The sequence below is a fragment of the Nicotiana tabacum genome, chromosome 18, assembly GCF_000715075.1.
Source record: "Nicotiana tabacum cultivar K326 chromosome 18, ASM71507v2, whole genome shotgun sequence".
NCBI classification, from domain to species: Eukaryota; Viridiplantae; Streptophyta; class Magnoliopsida; order Solanales; family Solanaceae; genus Nicotiana; species Nicotiana tabacum.
This window is the reverse complement of record NC_134097.1, coordinates 11986802-12010825: the sequence shown is the minus strand read 5'-3', so window position 1 is coordinate 12010825 and position 24024 is coordinate 11986802. Positions and strand designations below refer to the sequence as shown.

The 24024-nt window shown below is 35.7% G+C and overlaps 2 long non-coding RNA genes across 8 annotated transcripts; one reads left to right on the top strand and one right to left on the bottom strand.

The window, feature by feature from the left end:
* Positions 1–551: 551 nt before the first annotated feature.
* LOC107797801 (uncharacterized) lies at positions 552–12456 on the bottom strand. 4 transcript variants are annotated; one of them, XR_001650764.2, is made up of 6 exons: positions 12304–12456; positions 2060–2119; positions 1845–1968; positions 1015–1061; positions 824–923; positions 552–691 (listed from the first exon to the last, which is right to left on the bottom strand). It is a non-coding gene; the product is annotated as an uncharacterized LOC107797801 (long non-coding RNA). The 4 variants fall into 4 exon arrangements; XR_012701900.1 differs by adding an exon at positions 2204–2301 and having other exon boundaries at positions 569–923; XR_012701899.1 differs by having other exon boundaries at positions 569–923; positions 2060–2301.
* Positions 12457–18771: 6315 nt separating this feature from the next.
* On the top strand, positions 18772–23833 carry LOC107797800 (uncharacterized). Of its 4 annotated transcripts, none has more exons than XR_012701895.1 (3): positions 18772–18941; positions 19042–19163; positions 19758–23833. It is a non-coding gene; the product is annotated as an uncharacterized LOC107797800 (long non-coding RNA). The 4 variants fall into 4 exon arrangements; XR_012701897.1 differs by lacking the exon at positions 18772–18941 and having other exon boundaries at positions 18948–19163; positions 19758–22517; positions 23012–23833; XR_012701896.1 differs by lacking the exon at positions 18772–18941 and having other exon boundaries at positions 18948–19163; positions 19758–23334; positions 23610–23833.
* The last annotated feature ends 191 nt before the right edge of the window (positions 23834–24024 follow it).

Genomic DNA, 24024 nt, shown 5'->3' with positions numbered 1-24024 from the left:
ACCCACTGGCGATCAACTTGCTAATGCCTTCACAAAAGCCTTGCCTAAACGATCATTTACACACTTTGTCAACAAGATTGGTCTCAAGGAGATTGAGCCCATCTTGAGGGGGCATGATAAGGATAGACACTCCTATCCTATCCAGGACTCCTAGTTTAAGTTGTATCTTATGATATTCTTTCTTATCTCCACAATAGTCTTATGTACATAGAACTTTGTCTCCTCTCTCCCTTCTCCTGTTGTACTTATATATAAACTTCTCTATTGTACTCAATATATACAAGCCTTTTACAATTCTTATCAACTCTTATAGGTTTAAGTGTAACTTGGTGATTATGACATGTTTCTGATGTCTCTAAATGCAGTAATTTTTAAAAACCTTTGTTTAGAGGTGAATACCCCAACGTGAATAGGGGATCCTAAACTGATGCACAAATTAGACCACAAAACCCAAATCGCAACACACCCTCAAATCAATGATAGAGCGAAGGAAAATAATAGACCACTGAAACTCGTATCAGAATAAACCAAGAAATCATTTTGATCTTTTTATGCAATAATAATTTTTATTTATTTTTTCAAATAACAAAGTGGACAATATATACATACCAATAGTGAAACTTACATATTGTATTTATGTAACATGTCTTCAACTGGCAGTAGCTCAGACTTGCAGCTAAGGAAAAAATACCTTCAAAAGAATGAACATCTATATTGAGCCAAATAACATTTGCGACGAAAGAACAAGCTATATCGGGCTATCTTTCAGTTAAAATTGACATCCAATCTGAAGTATAGATAGAAGAGAAGCCTATGAACATACTCATGCTTGCTAGAGAGCAGCAATATAGCTTGAATTGACATATCGAAAGCCAAAATATGCAACCATCTTATTGTGATATCCTCAAATTATCAATGTCCACCTGAATAGAAGAAGATCTTTCTCAGTAAAATCTTATAAAAATAAACAAAAAATGAACTTAACTGAAACCCCAAAAGAAAAGGGTTCAATACCTGAAGCATGTTGGCATCTGCGGATGCAATTATAAGCAATTGTTTATCTACATTAAGCCAAACGACATTTGTTTAAAAGAAAGAACAAGCTATCTTTGACATTATATTGCAGTTAAATCCAAGTTTTTGTACAATAGACGTTAGGTTAGTGACAGAGTTTCTAAATTCTAAATACACCATTCCTTTTTGTACTATTGTTATAAATAATTCAAGAAAATTGAACACGTTAGCTAGATTAATTGTCATTACTCAGTCATAATAAACCAGTGGAACTTATCTCCTACATCATTAGTGATGCCACCAAATACTCTAACATTTATATTCAGATGGCTATCAACCTAAAAGTTAAATTTCTTAATTAAAGAAGTCCAAGAAAACAAAAAGAAGGCAACTAAAGAGAAATTCAAACTATAAAATAACAGCTACAGTAAAACAATGACTAAAATATCGTACCATAGTAAAGAAAAAAGAACTCTTGTTATGTGTCGAAACAACAACTGCTAGTTTGAAGGTTAACTCCTTCACAAATATACGTAAGTGTGAACTTCAGCTAACAAATGGAACAACTACAAAGTATGCATTGTATTCTCCAATGGCATTAACAATATTGTTAATACCCTACATAACTTATATGCTTTCTTACGTACGTAGCCAAACTAAAACATCAAGACCACTTAACAATTCTTATCTAATGTTTGTCAACAACACAAATGTAAAGTCTATGCATCTTCTATATCTTATGCAAAATTTTAATTTCTAGCAAGCCGCAATACTATCTGAAAATAAACGTACCAACTACGTTTATTTGTGACCATTAAAAAATTACTAACCTTAGAAATTAGGTTGTAAGGACCCCAAAATCGGTGTCTCAAATTCAATAGAGTTAATTTTATGCTTTGGAATTTTCCCTGCAATTATAGGTGCAACAACATTTTCTGCAGCCCTGCAAATAGTCTGTTTATACAAAATAGTTCAGCACATGCTAGTTACCTAAGATCTTTATGAGGAAAAACTTCAAAACACTATATTAAGAAATGGAGAGTACCTTATTGGCTTATCCAAATAAGGCCATATGTGCTCAGAGAAATTTATTGAGCCAGTTCACCTTCAGTAACACATAAAGAAAACAATTATATATACAGAACTAAGCAAATTTAAAGACAGGTTAAACATGTAACTGAATACATACACGGTCATAATCCGGATATTTAACCAAACGGGAGTTTCATAAAGTAATTGCTCCTAGCTTTGTGAGTCTCGCTCACCCAAGGGATGAATAACAGGATCCTAATAAAGCACAATGAATTTAATGTAGACAAATCTTTAAACAAAGATTGAAAAGGACAAAATCATACCGATACAAATACATTCTTCTTTTGGAGAAAAAATTTCCTACATCGGAAGATTTTCAATGAGTATCCTAGATTCTCTGATACAATAGTTTCTACTCTTTTGACATGTAATTGACATGGGAACTAAGTGCATACAACTGTATATAAAGGACTTGCGTTACACTCTTTAAATTCTTTTTAGACGTAGTCCAATTTTATAGATTTATCCAAGCATGATTTTCTATTTAGTTTCCTACTTCGTTTTGCTATGCACCCCAGGTGGTCGAACTCGTTACCTGAAGGAGCTTCAGTGCCAAAACAATAACAATAGCAAGCTTGACAACACTGTTAGGCGAACTATTAAAATAGTAAAACCACTGGTAAATGTGCAGAAGTGAGATGTATGAAGATTAAATTTGTAAGCAGAAGCGCACAAATAAAATAAGAGGGAGACTACCGTGTGCTTCATCAAGATAAGGAACGTGATGTTTCACAAGAACTTTAAAACCATTTTAAGCATGTACTATGCCACCAAACTTTGCAAAGAATTAATGTGAACTACTAAATCAAACAGAGCTATTAAAAGGAGAAAAAGCTAGAAAGTATTGATTAGCCTTAACAAAACCCATAAGCTTATTACAGTAAAAACAAATTACAAAGATGATGGAGCAAGGCCAATGAAAATAAAACTGTATATAGTTCCACAAACCGTTCGAACCAACAATTTACCCAATTCGAAAAATTTCTACCCAGCAGAAATTTCGAACAGGAAAAAAAGAAACCAAAACTCACCTTATAACTGTAAGCAAAACATAAAGAGCAACGACATGCAATTTCAAAGGACTTTTTGTCAGGCAAGTTAACTGGGTATAAGAGCTCCGTAAGCTTAAGCTAATAAGCTATAGCTGGTTTTTCAGTGTACAATCTAACACCATATTTCTTCTAAACTTTGTGAACAGAAACAAATCTCAAACTGCTTGCAAAGGAATGTATAAAGTTATTCTTTTTAGTTGGGACGTTTAGATGGCATTTTATTTCAATATTTTAAAAACTTAAAAACCTTTCAATGAACTAAAGAAGTTCAAAAACAATGAATATTCCAAGTGATGGGTTTTTAAGCTTAAATGTAGCTTAAAACAAGGTGAATGGGACATGCAAGGAAATTGAAAATATTTGAGTTTCCCTGTTTGACCAAGGGACAATGTCCCATATTGGAAAAGGAAAACGTTTTGATGGATATATATACAATTGCTCTTCTTCTAGCTCTTAAAGAGTTAAGAAGAAGGCAAATTTCGGCTTCGGATTCGGATTTTGGTCAATGATCGATTGATTGATTAATTTTTTGGACCAAATTTATTTGTTAATAGTAAATATTAACAAAAATGTTATTAAATATTCGTTTTTCTTGTAAACGAAAAATTAATATTAAATCCAACGGAACATTATATGCCCTTCGATTTTGTAAAAGCCATTAATGTTATGGCCGTTTTACACAAACAACCCTTCTAAAGAGTTGCACCTCTTCAGTTTTGAAGAGTCACACCTCTTTAGTTTAAGCTCAACATTGGATATAAATACCAACACCCAAACAATGGCATGCGAAATTTGACCAAACAATGTTGTCAAATGGTTTTAAGATAAATGAATGTGATAAATGTGTGTACATTAAAAATACTACAAATCACATAGTCATTGTTTGCTTATATGTGGATGATATGCTGATAATGAGTAATGACATTGCCAACATAAATGCGACTAAGTGTATGCTAACTAGCAAGTTTGATATGAAGGGCTTGGTAGTTGATGATTTAATTATGGGGATTAAGATCCATAAGACTCCTCAAGGTCAGGCATTGTCACAATCTCATTATATTAAGACAGTACTTGAAAAATTCAAGCACTTAGGGTTTAAAGTTGCAAAGACTCCAATTGACGTGAATCTTGCATTAGCAAAGAACAAAGGCCAAAGCATATCACAATTGGATTATGCTCGTGTGTTGGGATGCTTAATGTATATCATGAATTGTACACGACCAGATATAGCTTGTGCTATAAGTAAACTGAGTCGATATACGAGCAATCCAGGCCAATCTCATTGGATGGCAATGAAACGAGTTTTGGGATATTTAAAATATACCCAGAACTTTGACTTGCACTACAGTAAATTCCCTGCGGTGATTGAGGGATACTGTGATAAAAATTGGATCACCGGTTCAACTGATTCTAAGTCCACAAGTTGATATGTATTCACTATTGGTGAAGGAACGGTATCTTGGAAGTCGTCCAAGCAAACTTGTATTGCCCACTTTACAATGGAGGCTGAGTTCATAGCCTTAGATAAAGCCAGGGAAGAAACTGAATGGCTCGGGAATTTCTTGGAAGACATTCCATTTTGGCCCAAACCGTTGGCACCAATAAGCATACATTGCGATAGTCAAGCGACAATAGGAAGCGCTGGGAGCGTTATGTATAACGGTAAATCTCGTCATATACGATGAAGACATAAAATCGTTAGGCAATTACTCTCTAGAGGAATTATCACTATTGACTATGTAAAGTCAAGCGATAATGTGTCGGATCCACTTACAAAAGGCCTAACTAGAGATGTAGTTGAGAAATCATCGAGGGGAATGGGACTATGGCCGAGAACAGGCCATTGTGGCGGTAACTCTACCTAGAAGACTGGAGATCCCTAGATCTAGGTTCAAGGAGATCAAACAAAGTCATTAATGACGGTTCAACATAGTCAACTAAACGTTTGGTCCATTCTCGTGATGAGACAATGTTCAGTACCAAGGATAAAGTATTAAGGCTTTTTAATGATTTCTAATTTGTATACGGGGTATATCAAATAGTGTCTCTACGGGATGACACATTTAGGAATCACCTATGTAAGTGTGAAGTGTTCGCCGCTTCAAGGAGAATTTTGTAAGGCCGGTTCTCTACGCACTTATGAATCCAGGCAGTGTTCATGGTTGAAACGAACACAACAATGAGAGCCAAAGATAGTTAAGGGTTGGTTGTGTGACTTATGGTTGTCTAGATATACACCAAAGTTCGACGGTTCAAAGATATCAAATCTACCGATTGACCGAGTATATCCGACATAAGTTCACTATGGAAAGTTCAAAGGAAAACCTACTTATCCATATGCAATTAATCCCTGCTTGCGAATCACACAATATTTCATGCATATTTCTGTGATATAGCCATTCCCCATTCATGTGGGGGATTGTTGGATTTTTAAGCTTAAATGTAGCTTAAAAGAGGGTGAATGGGAAATGGAGGGAAATTGAAAATATTTGAGTTTCCATCCTTGACAAAGGGACATTATCCCATATTGGAAGAGAAAAAGATTTTGATAGGTATATATACAATTGCTCTTCTTCTAGCTCTTAAAGAGTTAAGAAGAAGGCAAGCCTCGCGCCGTCGTCGTCGTTGCTCGCTCGGCTCGGCTTTGTCTTCGGATTCAGATTCAGATTTGGTTTTGGATTTGGTTAAATGATTGATTGATTAATTTTTTGGATCAAATTTATTTGTTAATAGTAAATATTAACATAAATGTTATTAAATATCCGTTTTTCTTGTAAATGGAAAATTAATATTACATCCAACGAAATATTATATTCCCTTCAGTTTTGGTAAAAGCCATTTACGTTATGGTCGTTTTAAACAAACATCCCTTCTGAAGAGTTGCACCTCTTCAGTTTTGAAGAGTCGCACCTCTTCAGTTTAAGCTCAACATTGGCTATAAATACCAGTCCATTCTCTCAGATTATTAATACGAATTTCTGAGTTCTCCTCCTTTCTTCTGCATTGTTTTAACTACAAACAAAACAACAGTAAGTGTGATTTGCTACCGATCTTTGTGTTCGCTGAAATACTGGGGTTTGAAGTATCGCTAAAGCAGTGTGCAATTCGTTCTATCCTGGGAGAAAATAATCCACAACCTTTGGTACTAGGAGGGGATTAAATTCCTTAAGGAAACACTGTGAATTCAATGGGCTCGGATTAAATTCTGTTTCTTTTACATTTCTGATTATATGTTATTTTTTATCTTCTCCAGAATTATTTTACAAATACAGCTTACTATCAAGCTTAAGGAGTTTTAAATTTTCTATATTTGTATTATACTCATTGTTCTGGAGACTAAAACATTTGTGGTTTCTACTCCATTGGAGAAAAACATCTACATAATTTTAATGTTTGTTTGTGTCATTCTTTTACAGAAATGACGAATGACAACGGGAACCGGACTGTTCCTATGGTGACTGCCAATGCATCGACAAGCCAAACAACACCGGCATTGGCACCGGCAGAAAAACCCAAAAAATGATCCGAGATTGATTTCAAGCGATGGCAGCAGAAGATGTTCTTCTACTTGACGACTTTAAGTCTGCAGAAGTTCATTAAGGAAGATGTTCCTGTTCTGCCCGACGAAACTCCAGAAAATGAACGCTTTCTCGTGACTGAGGCGTGGAAGCATTCTGATTTTCTATGCAAGAATTACATTCTTAACGGACTGGAGGACGATCTGTATAACGTCTATAGTAATGTGGAGACGTCAAAACAACTGTGGATAGCGCTTGAAAGGAAATACAAAATGGAAGATGTCGGGTTAAAGAAATATGTTGCAACTAAATTTATGAACTACAAAATGGCAGATAGCAAGTCTATTATTATCCAAGTCCAGGAATTGCATGTGATTATTCACGATCTCCTTGCTGAAGGTATAAGTCAAATTAATACTAAAAGTATTAATTATATTATTTTTACTAACAGAATTTTCACTAAAGGTCTTGTCATCAATGAAGCATTCCAAGTTACAGCGATGATTGAGAAGTTGTCTCCTTTGTGGAAGAACTTCAAAAACTACTTGAAACACAAACGCAAGGGGATGCACCTTGAAGATCTCATTGTTCGGTTGAAAATCGAAGAGGACAACAAAGCTGCTGAAAAGAAAGGCCGTGGAATCTCAACAATAATGGGAGCAAATATTGTTGAAGATACTCCTCAAAATAATAGAAGGAGGAAGAAGGCTTCTGGACCTAAACGCAACCCAAGCAAGAAGTGGTTCAACGGAAATTGCTACAACTGTGGAAAAGCTGGACACAGATCTGCAGATTATCGTGCTCCAAAGAAAGACAAGAAGAAGGGTCAAGCAAACATGGTTGAAAATCACGAAGATGTTGATGACTTGTGTGCTATGCTTTCTGAATGCAACCTGGTGGGAAATCCTAAGGAGTGGTGGATTGATTCTGGAGCCACTCGCCATGTTTGTGCTGTTAGAGAAGTATTTGCTATATATGCTCCTGTTGGACCCGAAGACACGCTTTCTTTGGGAAATTCTACAACAGCCAAAATTGAAGGATGTGGAAAGATATTTCTGAAAATGACTTCTGGTAAGGTGGTGACTTTGAACAACGTCCTTCATGTTCCAGAGATTAGAAAGAACTTAGTCTTTGCTGGACTTCTTGTTAAGAACGGATTTATGTGTGTTTTTGTATCCGAATAATAGAGAGTAATAATAAAATTTCAGCTTCTTCTTACTTACTTGAATCAAATGAATTATGGCATATACGTTTGGGTCATGTCAATTATAAAACCTTGCGAAAAATAATTAATTTGGAAGTATTGCCTATGTTTGAATGCGACAAATCAAAATATCAAATATGTGTGGAATCTAAGTATGTTAAACATCCTTATAAGTCAGTTGAAAGGAATTCAAATCCTTTAGACTTAATTTACACAGATATTTGCGACATGAAGTCAATTCCATCTCGCGGTGGAAAGAAGTATTTCCAAACTTTTATTGACGACAGTACTCGATATTGCTATGTTTACTTACTTAATAGTAAAGATGAAGCAATAGACGCATTCAGGCAATACAAAAATGAAGTTGAAACACAACTTAACAAGAAAATCAAAATGATAAGAAGTGATAGGGGTGGTGAATATGAATCTCCTTTTTAAGAAATGAGTTTAGAATATGGAATTATTCATCAAACAACGTCCCCTTACACGTCCCAATCCAATGTGATTGCGGAAAGAAAGAATCGTTATTAAAGGAGATGATGAATGCATTGTTGATAAAATTTGGTTTGCCACAGAACGGGGGGGGGGGGGGGCGTTCTTACGGCTAAACGGATACTAAATCGAGTATCCCATATCAAAACACAATCCATTCCATATGAAAAATGGAAAGGAAGAAAGCCCAACTTGAATTATTTTAAAGTGTGGGGGTATTTGGCAAAAGTACAAGTTCCTAAACCCAAAAGAGTAAAAATAGGACCAAAAACCGTTGATTGTGTTTTCATAGGATATGCGATCAATATTAAAGCATATCCATTTCTGGTTCATAAATCAGAAAATCCCGACATTCATAATAATAAGGTTATAGAATCAGATAATGCTGAATTCTTTGAAAATATATATCCGTATAAAAAGGAATGTGAGTCGATTGGTGAAGGGTCTAAATGACCTCGGGAAGAAATAAAAGAAAGTACATTTAATCAGGAGGATCTAAGACGTAGTACATGTCAAAGAACGTCTACTTCATTTGGACCAGATTTTTTGACTTTCTTATTGGAAAACGAGCATCGAACATTTAAAGAAGCTATGTCTTCTTCGGAATCATTGTTTTGGAAAGAGGAAGTCAATAGTGAAATAGAATCCATATTGAACAACTATACATGGAAATTGGTTGATCTTCATCCTGGAAATAAACATTTGGGTTCTAAATGGATTTTTAAGAGGAAAATGAAATATTATGGCACTATTGATAAATATAAGGCAAGACTTGTAGTCAAAGGGTATAGATAACGAGAAGGTCTTGATTATTTTGATACATACTCTCCAGTTACAAGAATTACGTCCATACGAATGTTAGTAGCATTAGCAGCAGTTTATGGTATTGAAATTCATCAAATTGGACGTTAAGACGGCCTTCTTAAATGGAGTTTTGGAGGAAGAAATCTACATGGAACAACCTAAAGGGTTTGTGGTTTCAGGTAAAGAAAAGAAGGTATGTAGACTTGTTAAGTCCCTTTACGGACTAAAACAAGCACCCAAACAATAGCATGTGAAATTTGACCAAACAATGTTGTCAAATGGTTTTAAGATAAATGAATGTGATAAATGTGTGTACATTAAAAATGTTCAAAATTTCATAGTCATTGTTTGCTTATATGTGGATGATATGCTGATAAGGAGTAATGACATTGCCAACATAAATGCGACTAAGCGTATGCTAACTAGCAAGTTTGATATGAAGGACTTGGGAGTTGCTGATTTAATTCCGGGGATTAAGATCCATAAGACTCCTGAAAGTCTGGCATTGTCACAATCTCATTATATTAAGACAGTACTTGAAAAATTCAAGAACGTAGGGTTTAAAGTTGCAAAGACTCCAATTGACGTGAATCTTGCACTAGCAAAGAACAAAGGCCAAAGCATATCACAATTGGATTATGCTCGTGTGTTAGGATGCTTAATGTATATCATGAATTGTACACGACCCGATATAGCTTGTGCTATAAGTAAATTGAGTCGATACACGAGCAATCCAGGTCAATATCATTGGATGTAAATGAAACGCGTTTTGGGATATTTAGAACATACCCAGGACTTTGCTTTGCACTACAGTAAATATCCTGCGGTGATTGAGGGATACTGTGGTGCAAATTGGATCACCGGTTCAACTGATTCTAAGTCCACAAGTGGATATGTATTCACTATAGGTAAAGGAGCGGTATCTTGAAAGTCGTCCAAGCAAACTTGTATTTCCCGCTCTACAATGGAGGCTGGATTCATAGCCTTAGATAAAGCCGGTAAAGAAGCTGAATGGCTCCGGAATTTCTTGTAGCATATTCCATTTTTGTACAAATCTTTGGCACCAATATGCATACATTGAGATAGTCAAGCGGCAATTGGAAGGGCTGAGAGCGTGATGTATAACGGTAAATCTCGTCATATACGACGAAGACATAAAATCGTTAGGCAATTACTCTCTAGAGGAATTATCACGATTGACTATGTAAAGTCAAGCGATAATGTGTTGGATCCACTTACAAAATGTCTAGCTAGAGAGGTAGTTAAGAAATCATCGAGGGGAATGGGACTATGGACGAGAAGAAGCCATTGTGGCGGTAACTCTACATAGAAGACTGGAGATCCCAAGATCTAGGTTCAAGGGGATCAAACAAAGTCATTAATGGCGGTTCAACATTTTCAACTAATATTTTGGTCCATTCTCGTGATGAGACAATGGTCAGTACCAAGGATAAAGCATTAAGGCTTTTTAATGATTTCTAAATTTGATACGGGGTACATCAAATAGTGTATCTACGGGATGACACGTTTAGGAATCACCTATGTAAGTGTGAAGTGTTAGCCACTTCAAGGAGAATTTTGTAAGGCCAGTTCTCTACGCACTTATGAAATTAGGCGGTGTTCATGGCTGAAACGAACACAACAATGAGAGCCAAAGACGGTTAAGGGTTGGTTGTGTGAATTATGGTTGTATAGGTATACACCAAAGTTCGACGGTTCAAAGATATCAAATCTACCGATTGACCGAGTATATCCGACATAAGTTCACTACGGAATTGTCAAAGGGAAACCTACTTATCCAGATGCAATTAATACTTGCTTGCGAATCACACAGGTTTTCATGCATATTTTTGTGATATAGCCATTCCCCATTCATGTGGGGGATTTTTGGATTTTTAAGCTTAAATTTAGCTTAAAAGAGGGTAAATGGAAAATGGAGGGAAATTGAAAATATTTGAGTTTTCCTCCTTGACAAAGGGACATTGTCCCATATTGGAAGGGAAAAAGTTTTTGATGGGTATATATACAATTTCTCTTCTTCTAATTCTTAAAGAGTTAAGAAGAAGGCAAGACTTGCGATGTCGTCTTCGTCGCTCGCTCGTCTCGGCTTCGGATTCAGATTCAGATTTGGATTTGGATTTGGATTTGGTCAAATGATCGATTGATTGATTAATTTTTTGGACCAAATTTATTTGTTAATAGTAAATATTAACATAAATGTTATTAAATATCCATTTTTCTTGTAAACGGAAAATTAATATTAAATCCAATGGAACATTATATGCTCTTCGATTTTTGTAAAAGTCGTTTTCGTTATGGCCGTTTTACACAAACAGTCCTTCTGAAGAGTTGCACCTCTTCAGTTTTGAAGAGTTGCACCTCTTCAGTTTAAGCTCAACATTGGCTATAAATACTAGTCTATTCTCTGAGATCTTTAAATACGAATTTCTGAGTTCTCCTCATTTCTTCCGTATTGTTTTAACTACAAAGAAAGCAACAGTAAGTGTGATTTTTTACCTATCTTTGTGTTCGTTGAAACACTGGAGTTTGAAGTACCGCTACACCAGTGTGTAATTCGTTTTATCCCGGGGTAAAATAATCCACAGCCTTGGGTACTAGGAGGGGATTAAATTCCTTAAGGAAAAACTATAAATTCAGTGGGCTCGGATTAAATTTTGTTTCTTTTATATTTTTATTTATATGTTATTTTATCTTCTCTAAAATTATTTTACAAATACAACTTACTATCACAAAGACCTTTAGAAACAAATGGTAATTGCTGAAGTGTAGCCCGGTGTACCCAGTTTTACTCAACGCCGTCTTCTTTGTGTCTTCATTAATATGCGGGTTTTTTCTCATGAGAAAAGAGTATAGTTAACACTTGCGTCAATGTCAGATTTTGTAGCTTCGGTGCCAATGCCTTATACACAAGAAATCAAAATTCTCTTCACGAGAATCTATAAGCCTCAAGACAAATTATAATAAGTTCATGCATGTGCAAAATTAGTTAAGAAAAGAGCCAAAGGCTTAAGATATTCTAAAATAGCCTGCAATAAATTTGATTCTTTTTTCAATTGGACCAGCGATTGTGGACGACTAAGAAAAATCCCAAAGTAAGAACACTTACCAGTTACCATTCATAAATAAATACCTCAACGCCAGAGCAAAAGTCGAACGAAATTGAAAAATTCTGAATAGAAAAACAAGAAGTGAGGCAAAGAGACGGAGAGAGAGGTTCTGGAAGACTGGAGCACGTATGGGTATGAATAAAAAGGAAGAAAGGTGCAAACACAGGTGTAACTAAGAACTACACGTATTGAAATTTTAAAGGTGGGTTTATATTTTCGAAATTACGAAGTTACCCTTCGTCATCCAAAGGCGCGTTCATTTAAAATTGTCCACCATCTATGCGTTATGGAACATATTTGCCCTCCGTTTATAATTGGGGTCGTTTATATCCTTCCCGTTAATGAAAAGGCGTAAAAATGCCCTTATTGACTAACGACTCTCACTTAAAAATTAATTTGCATTTAATTAGCCTTATAAGCATAGAATTGTGACTGGTGTCGTAGTTAAAATCCCCTAACCCCCCAACCAGGGCCCATTTATTTTATCCACTCCCCTACCTAGTGAACAAAATCAGATCCCCTCATCAGCAAGGCCTCTTCTAAAGCCGTCTCATCTTCTCCAAAAACTTTGGCTAGGTTTCTGATTGGGACATCAATTATAGTTACTTTCCAAATTCAAGTTTAGAATTAGTTTTAGGTTTTAGTTTTCGGTTCAATTTCAAAACCAAAGAAGAACGGATGAGTGAGTGTTCGAGTAACATTTCTTACGGGTCAAAAATGACATGTCGATGTGGAGATGTAACGGCTCGGCCGGTCATTTCGAGAGTTGTAGCTCGGTTCCCCCATTTTCATCTTATTTTGTGCTTTACTGTTATTTTATGACTTATCTGGGTAGTTGGTTCAGGTCCAAAAGGATTTCGGAATGAATTGAGATACTTAGTCTCATAATGGAAAATTTAAGTTGGAAAAGTTGACCGGATGTTGCCTTATGTGTACATGACCTCGGATTCGAGTTTTGATGGTTCCGTTAGCTCCGTTGAGTGATTTTGGACTTAGGAGCGTACCCAGATTGTGATTTGGAGGTCCGTAGTAGAATTAGGCTTGAAATGGCGAAAGTTGGAATTTTGGAAGTTTGACCGGGGGGTAAAATTTTTGTTATCGGGGTCGGATTCCGATTCCAGAAGTTGAGGTCAAAGGATATAGATTCAGTGAAGGTGTAGTGGAGAGGCCAGCTAGTTGAGGAGGCTACTTGGGAGACCGAGGGGGAGATGCGAAGCAAATATCCACACCTGTTTGAGACTCCAAGTATGTTTCTAGACCCGCTCGAGCACGAATATTTGTTTAAGAGGGGGAGGATGTAACGGCCCGGCTGGTCGTTTCTAGAGTTGTAGCCCTGTTTCCCCATTTTATTCTCATTTTGTTCTTTACTGTTGTTTTATGACTTATCGGGGTAGTTGGTTCAGGTCCGGAAGGATTTCGGAATGAATTAAAATACTTAGTCTCATAATGGAAAGCTTAAGCAAGAAAAATTGACCGGATATTGATTTATGTGTAAACAACCTCGAATTTGAGTTTTGATGGTTCTGTTAGCTCCGTTGAGTGATTTTGGACTTAGGAGCATGTCCGGATTATGATTTGAATGCCCGTAGTAGAATTAATCTTGAAATGGTGAAAGTTGGAATTTTGAAAGTTTGACCGGGGGGGGGGGACTTTTTGATATCGAGGTCGGATTCTGATTCCGAACATTTGAGTAGGTTCGTAGTGTCAATTGTGACTTGTGTGAAAATTTTGAGGTCAATCGGACGTGGTTTGATACGTTTATCGTTTGTAAAATTTGGAAGTTTCAAAGTTCATTAGGCTTGAATTGTGGTGCGATTCATGTTTTTGATGTCGTTTGAGGTGATTTGAAGATTCGACTAAGTTCGTATGATGTTTTAAACACGTGTTGGTATGTTTGGTTGAGGTCCTGAGGGCCTCGGGTTGATTTTGGGTAGTTAACGGACTTGGAAGTAAGTTGAGAAGTAGCTAAAGTTCTGTTGTTGCTGGTGTAATCGCACCTGCGGAGTGGGCATCGCAGGTGCGAGCTCGCAGAAATGGCTAGGAAGGATTTGGGTAGAGGCCGCAGATGCGGACACGTTGGCGCAGAAGCGGGAGGATGGGCGCAGGTGCGGGCTGGCGTGCAGGTGCGATGGAATTTTTCACACCTGCGATTGTGCAGATGCAGTCCATGGCTCACAGAAGAGGAGGCAACTAGTTAAGTGGATTCCGCAGAAGCGGAGGTTTAACCGCAGAAGCGGTTCTGCAGGTGCGGATAAGTGGCCACAAGTGCGAAAAGCCTAGGTAGAACCTATATAAGCGAATGGTTCAAAATTTTCATCATTTCTAACATTTTGAGCTCGGATTTTGGAGATGTTTTAGAAGGTTTTTGACGAGATTCTGGAGGTAAGTTCCTAGTGTTCACTTTTATTCAATATATTTGGTTCCCCATTGATTTTACCACATAGTTGGTGTTTTTTAAAGTAAAATTTGGGGGTTTGAGGCTAGGGATTTGGAGAATTGATTTTGGGGGTTTGAGTGGCAATTTGATGTCGGATTTAGACAAATTTAGTATGGTTAGACTCGTGGTCGAATGGGATTTCGGGTTTTGTGACTTTTGTTGGATTTCGAGACGTGGTCCCAGGGGCCGGCTTTTGGCCAATTTCGGATTTTGGCTTATAATTTCATATCTTTCTTGTGGAATTGATTCCTTTAGCCTGTATTAATTGTATTGTACTGGTTGTGGCTAGATTCGTGGCGTTTGGAGGCCGATTCGTCAGGCAAATGCGTATTGGAGTAGAGTTTGGCTCGGATTGAGGTAAGTAACAGTTCTAAATCTGGTTCTGAGGGTATGAAACCCCGGATTATATGTTATGTGATTGTTTTGGAGGTAACGCACATGTTAGGTGACGGGCGTCTGGGCGTGCACCGTGGGAATTGTGACTTGGTCTATTTCGTAGAACTGTAAAATTGAATAACTTGTTGTCAGCTATCTACTCTCCGTGTGTTATAGAAATTTAACTGTAAATTATGCTATTAATCATGCTTAGGTTATGTGTTGGTATTGTAGGGACCCACAGAGGTCGTGTTACCTGTTAAATCTTCCTGCTTATTGCTATTTGTACTCAGTCGTAGTCCTACTTCCATATTATACCTCAATCTTTGTTATTCCTTGTTGATATATTATATCATTTCTGTTTTGGGCTGATTTTTCTTGATTACTCAGAGCCCGTGAGACTAGAGAGGTTGATGACTGAGTAAGGCCGAGGGCCTATTTGTGAGGTATTGATACCATAGCACGTGAGTTATCCATGCGGATCCAGATATTTATACTATAGCACGTGAGTTGTCCGTGCAGATTCTGATATGATACTGTAGCACGTGAGTTGTCCTTGCAGATCCTGATATGATACTATAACACGTGAGTTGTCCATGCAGATTATAGCGCTTGGGTTGTAGGAGCCCCTCCGGAGTCTGTACACCCCCAATGAGCGCAAGTACCTATTGAGTGCGAGTGTTGAGGGCTGAGTGTCGAGTGATGAGCTATTGAGGAAGTCTGAGTGATTGTTGCCCTGAGAGGTTATATTTGCTTTCATTGTTGTTGCACATAACTGCCATATATCACTGTTTGAACTTCTGAAAGATATTATATCCCGTTTTTACCTGAATTTGGCTTTTATAAACTGCTTTGACTTAAATTGCTGGATTCGAAAGCATGTCTATCTTCCCTTGTTGAAACTACTGGAAATGAACTATAATTGTGTAGCTCGTCACTATCTCCAGTCCTTATTTAGTATTGTTACTTACTGAGTTGGTTGTACTCATGCTACACCCTGCACTTCGTGTGCAGATCCAGGTGTTCCCGGTCATAACGGGTGTTGATATTTGTGCAGCTGATTTCGGAGACTATCGAGGTAGCTGCATGGCGTTCGCAGGCCTTGACTCTCCTTCATTATCTTTATTTGTATTTCAGTTCTTATTCCTTAGACATTGTAGTATATTGTTCCTGGTATAGATGCTCATGTACTCGGTGACACCCCGATTTTGGGAGAAATTTGTATTACGTTGTGGATTTATTTCTGTTTTTAAAAGGTTTCATAAATATTAACTGCTTTCATAAAATTCTCAAGCTTTTCACTGTGTTGAAATGGTTAAGTAGTAGCTTGCCTAGTTCCACGATAGGCGTCATCACGACGGTTGGTTTTTGGGTCGTGACACACCCTCCCAGAATACCAAAGCTTATACACCACCGAATGCCGGAAGACGTTTTTACAAGTGATCGAAGCCAGAGCTAAGTAGAGGGAGATTGTCAAAAAGAATTAAAATTAATTGTGGTGTCTTGTGTGTTGCTGCGTGTCTTTCATGGCAGCTTGGGCTATAAAATGACCATCTTTTCATTTTTAAGTTTACGTAATTTTCTTTGCAACTTATGTAATCCTGAAGAAGGGTGATTTTGATTGTACTCAGTTTATAACGTTATATTAAACTTAAGTTTTCCTTGTATTGTTGTGAATAAAATACCATTTTCTTGAGATTGGTACTTCAAGATTGTATTATTGAATTTTTTCTTGTTAACCAATAAACAAGTAACATAGAGGTATGGATAAAAGAATCTGCACCTTTGCAACAGAAACAAAAAACTGCACGTTTAACTGACAAAAATTAGCATTTTTAACTGATATGCACATTTAATTGAATTGGTAAACCTTCTTGACCCTTAAAGTTGAAGTGGGAAGCATATTTCTTTATCTTGTGCAAGGAAGTAGATAAACCTGTCTTCTAGCAAGCAATATATTTATAGTAGAGCTAATTACTACAACACCACCTAGAATATGAAGACATAGGTTCACGAGCACAGGGTGAACCATTAAGCTATTTGCTATTCTATTTTCTCATCTCAAGTAGCTCTAAAATATGACCTTCACATTGGCAAAACTCTGCACTTTCGTCGACAATTACATTCACAAAAATCTACACTTCTTAGGATATTCATAAACTACATAACTATTGACATTCCTAAACTGCATTTACTAGCATTCATAACCAATATTACTACTGGTTAGTACCTTAACTAACCACAAAAAGTTAGTTAACACTTTAACTAACCACAAAAAATATTGTTAAAACCATCATAACATTCAGGTGTTTACCTAACCACAAAATTAATTGTCTAACCCAACCCAACCACAAAAACTAATTGGTTTAACCCAACAACTTTGAACAAAAACTAATTCCCGATCGAAAAACCTTTCTTCGAATGGAATCTCCTCTTATTTGAAATCCTAGTGGCAGCGTAATTTTTGAGGGAATAAGAAATAGGAGGTTAGGTTGTGTCATACAAATGAGGAGGATTTTATTTTATTCACTAGATTAAAAGGTAGTAAAAAATAAAAGGGGAGTGGGTAAAATAGATGGGCCCTGGTTGGGGATTTGGGGGGTTTTAATTAGGAAACGTGTCGCAATTCTATGCTAATAAGGCTAATTAAAATCCAAATTAATTTTCCAGTGAGAATCGTTAGCCAATAAGGGCATTTTTAGGCCTTTTCATTATCGAGAAGGGTATAAATGGCCCCAACTTTAAACAGAGGGCAAATGTGTTCCATAATGCATAGTTCAGGGGCAATTTTGACCATTTTCTATTTTATCTATATAATAAGTGAAACCTTTGAGTACGACGAAGGACAGTTTCGTAATATAGAAACTACTTTATGGGTAAATTGTAAACGTGTCTTTCCTCAACTTACAAAGCTAGACTACTCTGTTTGGTCAAACTTCTCAAGAGGCCAAAAGTATTTTTTTTTTCTCAAAAGCACTTTTTTTTTCTAGCTTAAGGTGTTTGGCCAAGCTTTTTTTGGAAAAAAAAATGCTTTTGGAAAGAAGCAGAAGCAGTTTCTAAGAAGCAGAAAAAAGTAGATTCTTCTCAAAAGCATAAGCAAAAGCAGTTTTGACTTTTCTTCTTACCAAAAATACTCTTAACAAAATATAGTATATACCAAAATAACTGTTAAACTTAATACTTAGGATATTAATGTATAAATATTTCTTATTATTTTTAGGATAGCTTTATAATATATAGTGACTTTAGGGGTGAATGCTTTTATATTTGTTGAATGATTTTTAATATATTTAACTTATATTAAAAGAATTAAATACTTTTAAATTTTATTTTCATATTTTACTTAAATAAAATAAAATAAAAATAATTATTACTTGTAATAATAGATTTTTAAGATTATTTACTTAATTATAATATTAACTATTAAGTAAATCTACTCATGTCCTTATTCGTAATTTGATACTTAAAAGTACTTTCTTAAAAACTTGATCAAATAAAAATTATTGCTCAAAAATATTTTTCAGAGTGTTTAACCAAAAACAATATGCTTCTCTCCAAAAATACCTTTTTCAAAAACACTTCTTATTTTTGAAAAGTACTTTTTTTCAAAATCAGCTCTCAAACTAAACTCTGATTTCGATAGCTGCCAAACAGCCTATACGTGTTCAATTAGATTCGCCACGTAGTTTAGAGTGATACATCTCACTGCCCATTTGTCATCCTAAGGAGCTCTTGTTCTTTTTTTAATTTTATTTGAGTTTAATTACTCTTCTGGTGTCTCTACAGTTGAAACTTATATTTTGAGTTAAGTTCAATAGCGTTCCGGTGAATATCTTGTTTAGCTTATGTTGTTCAATTATTCCTCTGAGTTTATGTATTTCTTATTGGATTTGCTTGTAATCCGTGTTCCATGTTCTTTGTGTAGTGTTCTCTCTCCAAAACACACGCGCATCCTGAATTTCTGATTAGCGAGATACAATCAGAGAGCCTAAACACGGTGCAAGAGAAATTTCTGAGTTCTGCTTAGTTTTCCTCTATTCTTTCGTGGTAAGTATGTAAATCTTTGATTCTATTTTTAAAGACTATTAATCTTCATTTGCCAATGAAATTCTTTTTGTATTTTTTTCTTTATTTTTCTTTTTGGTACAACATGTATGATTTTGAATTGATTTATATTTATATGTTTGGTTTTCCTCTTTCTCCATGCTTTCTAGGTGGACTTTGAACATGCATGTGGTTACTTTTTCATTCTAGATTTTGAATTGCTATCAGAAACAAATAGAGTAATGGAAGGTGAAGAACTTTAATGCAGCAATGGTGTTTGACTATATGCCTGAAAGTGCTGAATAATTTTATACTCTATTCTTCTTCTGTAGGGGTTCTATAATATAAACAATCTTCATTCAGTAGTACATTACTTTTTTCCAGTAACAGAATTATTGAACAATATATTGTGCATTATGTTTTGTTGACTTTATATGTGCTTACTTCTGTGTCTATGTTGTAGGAAAACTTTTGGTGGGTTCTTTTGGTTTCTTGCTCTTTTCGTGCAATATGTTCGGATTTCTCTCCATTTTCTTTGCATTGGAGATTGTCTAATGGCCTTGGAATTAGGGATGATGCCATCATTTGTTTTTGTAGGAAAATTTCTGGACATTTCAGGAAGCATTTAAATGCAGAGAGATTCATCTGTTGAAGTATTGAGGTGGATCCGGGCAAGTGCTTCTTACACAGACAGTTGTTTTTATAAGTGTGTCGCCAAGTTGTTTTACCATATCGACTTACAATTGCTCTTGCTAAGAGAGTAAGAGGTCATCTCACACATAGACACTGTTATGCTTATCCTTTATATGAGTAATGTACCATTTTATGATCTTTTGTGATTCATCTTGGTGTTTTTGGTACTATTACACCTTAGATGTTTTCCCAGAAAAAAAATAGTAGTTTGATTGCCAAGGTGATGGCAGTTTCCACATAGTATGCTCCTCATTTTTTTGTCAGTTAGCGCTTAGTAAATTTTAATTGATATTGAATTACATTTCTACATGTATCTTTTTAATGTGTATATGATTTTATGAAATTTAACATTTGTAGATGCACAAATACATATGTTTTTTTAGAGATATAAGAAGTTGCCAAACATGATTGAAGGTCAGAGCACACTGTGTGCTATGTCTAACTTCATGCTCATTAGATATTTTTATTTTCAATTCAATCAGCACATGATTCCTTCTTCTTTTTTTTCATATTGTTAAACAAAATGCAGATCCTAATCATATTTTCTTGAGTTGCTGAATTAGATTGTTTCTTTACAACTATCCATTTGGACGATGATGCCACTTGCCTGATTTACTCACAGGTTATTTTGGTGAAATGAAAACTAAATTTTTGATTTTGAGAAGAGGGAAAATTTTTGGAGGTCCAAGCGGACCTTAATGTCGGGCTTCATTTTCTTGATGCCACAGGAACACTTTCACGTGGTGTTGCTTATCTTGAATGTTTGAGAAGTCTTTTCTGTATTTTAATATATAGTTGGTCAAATATTTTTCTCCTTGACTATACTTTTTAAGAAACAGAGCTCTTCAAATATGGCTTCCTACTATTTGATCTATATGGCTAACTCTAGAATTTGAATTCTTAAATTTTGCTTGGATATAATTTCTAAAAATACGTTGCACTTCTTACCACTTGATGCTTGATGGATTGAAGATATACATGTTAACGAATTAGAGCTTAATTAGATTTCAAATTCAGTGAGATTCAAATGAGGAAAAAGAAATAAAGAATTATCTCAAACAAGTCAAAAGAATCAAACCCAAAATTAGAAACGCTTTACTGGAATTCTTGCACAAATGTCTCATAATCCTCTGGAAGAGGAAATGGGCATATGGAAAACCAAATACCAAATTGCTTTTCTATATTTTTTCCGTCCACAGCTGACATTATTCTCTGGTCTCCTCCAATCATGCTTTTATGTCTTTGATGATTTTGTTTTCTTGGACATCTCTTTAAGTATGTTGCTCTCTGTCATTATTTTTTTTAGAATACTTTAAAGATGAGCACAATTGGTTGCCTTATTAATTTGGTTTTCTTCAATGTGATTGCTCTTCGAGTAGGAACTCCCTAGGTTCTTGCAATGATGATTAGTGGTTCAAGGATCCTTGAGTGTATTTTTAGCGATAATCTCATTACTTCTCGGTTATGTATTTAAGCAGTCATAACCAGTATACAAGTACTCTTTGTATCCGGCATAACATTTAAAAACAACTTTATTGCATTGTCTTATCTGGAAAAAATATTCACCTGAAAAAACTTTACACTAAAACTTGTTTTTGTGTTTGTCACCTCTACATACATCTTTTTTTCTAGCTACTGTGCTCGTGGGATTACGATAATTCAAATTATATTATGTTGTTTTTTTCAGTTATCAGCCAGATTGTGGTACTTATCATGTTATCTGATTTTTTTAGACATTGTAGAATATATAAGACTACGGACTAAAGTTTTATTCTAATGTTCTTGACCTAAGCAAAAGAAAAAGTCTTATGTTCCATTGTAATAGCTTATATTCAGGTTAACATATCATTTTCCCAGAAACAAAGAGCAATTCAATGAAATCAACGATCCACAGCAGAAAGGCTTCATTTGGTGAACCCTTAACAAAATTTTCTTATGATGTTTCTACGACAAGGTTGATGATCGTAGAGAAGCAAACTGTTGTTTAGTTCCCTAAATTTGGCTAAATACACAACGATATAAGGAACCTGACTGGTTGATTCATGGTTTTATGTGAAGTAGAATTGCTTCCAATGCTTTTATTTATCATTTATAATTAGTATAAAGCTGAACTTATCAGCTTTGCTGGCTCTTATGTTTTTGATCACTTAATAGATTTTCATGTCTTTTGGATTCCTGTAGTTAGGTTTTGGATATATTACCCTTGAGGTTTTGGTAATAGAAGTTCGTGGGTACATATTATCCTAGAGATTAGCAAAAAACAGAACTTAAAAGGGAGATGACTATTTTTTAAGGTAAAAGTTTACCTGCAAACTGAAACGAAGAAAAGTATATCATAGTCTAATCTGAAGGATAAATGGCATGTGATAAGTGATAACTCCTTTTCTGTTTTTTGTCCTCAAGTGATTGAAGAATAATGAAACTCTTACAGGATTATTTATTTATCAAAAATTATGGTGAAATTAGCCCTCTGTTCATTTGATGTTACTTGGATGTGCGGATATTAATATACTTTTTGAGAATGTCTCTGTCATTTTCTCGCTTCAAGTTTGGACGATCTAATTTTTCTTAGAGTGCAAAATGGTGCAGCTCTAATTTTTCTTAGAGATGCAATGGTGCAGCTCAGCTCTAGAAAATCTGGATCATCTAAATAATTTATGAGCGGTTAGTAGTATGAGCTTCTTACTTTCTGTAATATTTTGAAAATTACTGTCACAGAGTACAAATAATCTATTCTACATATATTTAACGTTTGGGATAATTAATACAAAGTGCTTTAAGAATGTTTGCCTTCTTCTACTCTTATTTATTAGACATAGTACCATTCTATACAATTAGAACTCTTTCCATGCTGGTTTGATTTTCAGGCTAGCCCCCTCTCTCTCTTTTGCTTTGGCATTTATCATCCTATATTTAGCTTGGTGTTCTATCTTATGATTAGCTTGGTTTTCTTCTTCTTCTTTTCCCAATGGATTTCCAGATGGAATATGTATATTCAACTACAGGCGTTAAAATTTAATTTTATCCAATCGTGGCATCTACTCTTGTATTAGTTGGACCAGCAACATAAACATGAACAATCTGACTGAAACTTCTTTCTCAGTCTCTGTTATTCTTATTAATACATCATGTTATTGCTGTTTGGGCTGATTTTTCAGATTTCTGAGAGCCCGAAAGACTAGAGAGGTTGATGACTGAGTGAGGCCGAGGGACTGATGGTGAGATATTGATACCATAGCACGTGAGTTGTCCGTGCGGATCCAGACATTTATATTGTAGCATGTGAGTTGTCCGTGCGGATCTTGATATGATATTATAGCACGTGAGTTGTCCGTGCGGATTATAACGCTTGGGCTGTAGGAGCCCCTCCAGAGTTTGTACACCCCAGTGAGCGCATGTACCTATTGAGTGCTGAGGGCTGAGGGCTGAGAGCCGAGTGATTGAGTTGTTGAGAAGAGTTGAGTGACTGTTTCCCTAAGAGGTTGTACTTGCTTTCATTTGTTGTTGCACTTAGTTGTTATCTATCATTGTTTTGAAATTTCTGAAAGATTTTATATCCGATTTTTACTTGAACTTGAAAATGTATAAAACTGATTTGACTTAAATTGCCGGATTTGAAAGCATGTCTACTTCTTGCTGAGATTACTGAAAATGAACTATAACTGTGTAGCTCGTCACTAACTTTCAGTTCCTTATTTATTATTGTTACTTACTTAGTTGGTTGTACTCACGCTACACACTGCACTTCATGTGCAGATCCAGGAGTTTCTGGACGCGGAGGGTGTTGATAGTTCTTGTAGCTGACCATTGGAGATTGTGAGGTAGCTGTTGCCTGGCGTTCGCGGACCTTGTTTTCTCCTTCCTCATCTATTTCTTTCGTTGTATTTAGATCCAAGTTGTTATAGTCGTTTCATTTCTAGACTGACTATGTATAGACGCTCATGACATAGTGACACCCCGATATTGGGAGTTATTTTCTGCATTGTGTTTTGGGTTTCACCCCTGTTTATGAAAACCTTGCTTATTTCAAATTTTCTTGATTTGTTTTCTGTTAAATTTTGGTAGCACTTTGGAAATTGTTGCCTTGCCTAGCACCATCAATAGGTACCATCACGACAGGTTAGGATTTGGGTCATTACAAGTTGGTATCAGAGCCTAGGTTATATAGGTC